Raw genomic sequence first — 5,417 nt, 5'->3', positions numbered from 1 at the left:
CATATGCCAGCAAAGTCCAAGTGGGGAGCCTGGACTTCCCCCCTTATGCAGTTGAACAAGGCACCCCAACACTCCAACCATGATGGTGCCAGAAAAGGCCAGTAAAGAAGCTGGGACTTTGAGCCCACCAGCTGATAATGTCAGTGACTGTCAGGTGGTGTCTGTGGAGACCACATGGGGAGACTGGACTTCCAACCCTATTCAGCAATGATGAGGGGCTCCTAGCATTGGGTGTCAACAAAGACCAAATGGGAAATCTCTGCCTACCAGTAACTAGGCAGTGCCCTCCTTCCCTTGCTAGAAAGCATCAGAAAAGCCAGTTGAAACAGAATATTTAAATAAGAACCAGAGTTTCCTAGCATAATACAAAAATGTTCTGACTTGAATAGGAAAACATTTGTCATACCGAGAACCAGGAAAATCTCAAACTGACTGAAAAAAGATAATAAACACATGCTTCTACAGTCTAAGTATTTGTGTCCCCCTCCATTCATGTATGTTGAAATCCAAACCCTCAAGGTGATGGTATTAGGAGGTGGGGCCTTTGGGAGGTGATTAGGTCATGAGGGCAGAGCTCTCCAGGACAGGATTAGTGATCTTATAAAAGAGGCCCCAGAGAGCTCTCTAGTCCCTTCCGCTCTATGAAGATACAGTGAAAAGATAGTCATTTATGAACTAGAAAGTGAGGCCTCACTGGATACATTCAGTGGCTGGCATTCAGTTCTTGGACTTCCCAGCCTCTAGAACTGTGAGAAATAAGTTTCTTTTGTTTGTAAGCCACCCAGATTTTGGCATTTTGTTATAGCAGTCTGAACTGACAATACCAAGATGACAGAGATGTTAGAATTACGTGACAAATATTTTGAACTGATAAGAACAGATACTACACTTGATCTTAGCCAAAAGGCTGAGAAGTAATTGACAAAGATTTTAAACGAACCATGATAAAAATTCCCCTATGAGCAATTATATGAAAAAAAAAACAAAAACCACAGTAAGTCTCAGCAAAGAAAGTCTTTGCAATAAAACAGAAAATATAAAAAACCAAATGCAAATTTTATAATTGAAAAATACAGCAAAAAATCAAAAGCTCAGTGTTTGGGATGAATGGAGAATACAGAGATAAGATTCAGTGAAGTGGAAGGTGGAAACATGAAAATTACAAACCTGAACAACAGAGAGAAAAAAGGCTTAAAAATGAACAGATCTCCAGGGACCTGTGAGATTATAACGAAAGATCCAACGTTATTTTCATTGGAGTCTCAGAAGAAGAGAAAGAGAAAGAAGAGAACGAAAGCAGGGCTGAAAAAGTACTCAAAGAAATAATGTTTGAAAATTCCCCAAGTTTTGCAAGAGACATAAGCCTGTGGATTTAAGAAGGTAAGCAAATCGTAAACAGAATACACTCAAAGAAATCCATACTAAGATACATTATAATTAAATTTCTGAAAATTAAAGACAAAAAAAATCATGAAAGCAGGCAGAGAAAAAGAGAAAATTATAACAGAAAAATAATTAGAATGACAGATTTCTCATCAGAGTCCACAGAGAAGTGGCAAAATATTTTTCAGAGGCTGAAACAAAAGAACTGTTGACCCAGAATCCTATACTCAGGATACTTTAGGAATGAAAAGATATTTTAGGAATGAAGGGGAAACCAAGGCATTCTCAGATGAAGGAAAACTATCAGAATTTGTTACCAGCAGACCTACCCTAAAAGAATGGCAAAAAATTCTCTAAACAGGAAAGAAACAATAAAAGGGAAATTTGGAACATCAGGAAGAAAGAACACAATAAGAAAAAATTTAGCTTAATACATTTCTAAATTATGCTTTCTAAATTATGTTTGTTGAAGCAAAAATTATACCACTGTCTGATGTGGTTATAACTATATATGTATAGGAAACATTACATATAGGAAACATTAATTATTACATATTTATTATTAATATGTAATATTAATAATAAATATGTAAACATTAATTATTATATTACATATACATATAGGAAACATTAATTATTATATTATAAATGGGGGAAGGTTAAAGGGACATAGGGAAGTAAGATTTCTATACTTCACTTGAGCTGGCAAAATGATGATACCAGTAGACAATAAGTATATATGTGAGATATATATATATATATTATGTATATATGATATTTAGAGCAACCACTAAAAAAGCTATGCAAAGACATACATTCAGAACAGTATAGATAAATCAAAATGGAATTCTAAAACATGTTCACACGAAGGCAGAAAAAGAAAACAAAAATGAAAAACAGAACAGAAAGCAAAAAATGAAATGGCTAACTTAAGCACTAACATACCCATAATTGCATCCATATGCCAAGTGAAAGAGATTGGTGAATGAATTAAAAAATATGACTTGCCAGGCACAGTGGCTCATGCCTGTAATGCTAGCACTTTGGGAGACTGAGGTGGGAGGATTACTTGAGGCCAGGTGTTCAAGACTGGCCTGAGCAACATATCCAGACCTTGTCTCTACAAAACATTTAAAAAATTAGCCAAGGATGGTGGCATGTGCCAGTAGTCCCAGCTACTATAGAGGCTGAAGCAGGAGGATGGCTTGAGCTCAGAGTATGAGGCTGCAGAAAACTATGATTGCATCATTGCCCACCAGCCTGGACAGAGCAAGATCCTATCTCTTAAAAAAAAAGACCTAAAACTATAAAACTCTTATAAGAAAACATAGTGCAAATCTTCATGACATTGAATTTTGTAATGATTTCTTGGATATGACATCAAAAGCATAAGCAACAAAAGAAAAAAATACATTTGACTTTATCAAAATTAAAGTTTTGTTTATCAAAAGACATCATCCACAGAAGAAAAAGGCAACCCATGGAATGGGAGAAAATATTTGTAAATCATATATATGATCAGGGACTAATATCCAGAATATATAATGAACTATTAAAATTCAACAAAAAAACCACAACTTAATTAAAAAATAGACAAAGGGACCTGAATAGACATTTCCCCAAAGAAAATATACAAATGGCTAATAAATGTGAAAAAATGTTCAACGTCATTAGGAAAATGCAAATCAAAACCACAATAAGGGCCGGGCGCGGTGGCTCACTCCTGTAATCCTAGCACTCTGGGAGGCCGAGGCAGGCGGATTGCTCGAGGTCAGGAGTTCCAAACCAGCCTGAGCAAGAGCGAGACCCCGTCTCTACTATAACTAGAAAGAAATTAATTGGCCAACTAATACATATAGAAAAAATCAGCCGGCCATGGTGGCGCATGCCTGTAGTCCCAGCTACTCGGGAGGCTAAGGCAGAAGGATGGCTTGAGCACAGGAGTGTGAGGTTGCTGTGAGCGAGGCTGACACCACGGCACTCACTCTAGCCTGGGCAACAAAGCAAGACTCTGTCTCAAAAAAAAAAAAAAAACCACAATAAGATACCACTTCGCACCCATGAAGCTGGCAATTACACACACACACACACACACACACACACACACACACACAGAGAAAATAACAAATGTTGGTAAGGAAGTGGAGAAATTGAAACCTTTATATATTGCTGGGGGGGGGAATGTAAAAAGGTGCAGCTGCTGTAGAAAACAGTATGGTGAAAACATAGAATTATGTTTAATTTTCTAAATAAACAATCATATTTAACATAAGATCCAGCAACTCCACTTCCAGGTATACACCCAGAAGAACTGAAAGCAGGGACTCAACAGATACTTGTTTACCAATGTTCATAGCAGCATTATTCACAATAGCCAAAAGATGGAAACAACCCAAATGTTCACCTATGGATGAATGACAAACAAAATGTGGTATTACTCAGCCTTACAAGGGAATTCTGACACATAGATGAACCTTGAAGATATTATGTTAAATGAAATAAGCCAGACACAAAAGGAGGAATATTTTAAGATTGCACTTATATGAGATATCTAAAATAGTCAGATTCATAGAGAAAGTCATCTTGCACACATTTTTGGTAACCTTCCTCACTTTTAGAGATAAGTATTACTAAATCTGACTTGACAAATGAGAAAAGACGCCCTCAGGACACACTTACAAAAACCACTGTAGATTTTCAGGAAAAAATCTTTTGGCAGACTCCTGTTCCTGCTAGAATTTTGAAATTCACAATCTTTGAGTTGGCATAGATGGACATGTTGCAGGATTTGAAAAATGAAGTCAGTTAATACACAAAAAGTACTAAGAACTTGTTTGGCAGGTACTAAGTCTTTAAATAAATATTAGCTCCTATTGTTATTTTTATCTTTTTTTTGGTGAATTATGAGATCCTATTGCCTACATTTTTGGACCACAAAATAGCACATGATATTAGAAGTACGCAGGAAAAAAAAAAATCCTCTTTGGGAAAGTTGCCAAAACTGAGTGTTTTTGACCTGTCACACAATAAGGTTGTGGGTGTCAAGTCAGATAAAGTGTTTATTTTTTTCTTTTATTAATTTTATAACCACTCTTACTTCTGTAAGATAAAGTGTTTAAAGTCCCTAGCAACTATTATTGCTAAATGCTAGATAGGTGATAATAGCCTAGTGATTAAGACAAAGCATTTGGTTCCCAGCTTCGACTCTGCGAACCAAACTTTGCCAAGTCAATTAATCTGGTACCACAGTTACTTCATTTGTAAAATAACAATAGTATTCACTTCGCTTCTCACATAATGATAACAAATTTCTGATCCCTCACATAAACAATTTAGAATATGTCAGGCACAAAGCAAGCAGTGAAGTATCAGTTGATAAGAATCATTCTAATTCATTTGGAGAGTGCAACACACACTCGCATTTGTATGTGCACGGCAGGTGTACGGGATAACTCTTCCAGGACAAAGAAGAAACCGTTAACACTGCTTGTGTCAGGGGAGGGGAATGAGAGGTGCTGCGTGGAAGCACTGCACAGGCTTACAAATCCATCTAATTTTAAAATAGGTAATTCAACCATATAGAGATGACATTAAAATAAAAAAAATTACATAGAGAAAATTTTTGCTCACAATACATCCCCGGCTCACAGTCCTACCTACGTACTTTTATTTTATAGCGCATATTCTGCAAATTTGAACGCACTGTTCCCTATTCTTACACGAAGGCTGCAATCTCTCTACATCCTTCGGCACCATGCTTTATTACACATACTCATCGGTCGTGAACAACTTCTCCCCTACAAGCTGTTGTAGATAAAATAAATACATACGCACAGGCTAATACCCTGCTTGCCCGCCCCGCCCCGCTCAGGCCCACGTGCTACGAGGGCCCCCTTTGCGGGCTGTTTCCAGCGATGCCTGTCTGAAGGACCCAGGCGGAAGCCACGCCCACTCCATCCCCCCTCCCAGGCCCTCTCGATGCGCGCCTCAGCACAGCACGCTGCCGGTGGTCGCTCAGGCAGCGCGGCGGACAG

General features: G+C 37.8%; 1 pseudogene; it reads right to left on the bottom strand.

Moving 5' to 3' along the window:
• Positions 1 to 755: 755 nt before the first annotated feature.
• Positions 756 to 919, bottom strand: LOC142872778 (uncharacterized; annotated as a pseudogene).
• Between the last annotated feature and the right edge of the window lie 4,498 nt (positions 920 to 5,417).

This window comes from Microcebus murinus, chromosome 8 (genome assembly GCF_040939455.1).
Source record: "Microcebus murinus isolate Inina chromosome 8, M.murinus_Inina_mat1.0, whole genome shotgun sequence".
NCBI classification, from domain to species: domain Eukaryota; kingdom Metazoa; phylum Chordata; class Mammalia; order Primates; family Cheirogaleidae; genus Microcebus; species Microcebus murinus.
This window is presented reverse-complemented; position numbering and strand designations above follow the sequence as displayed.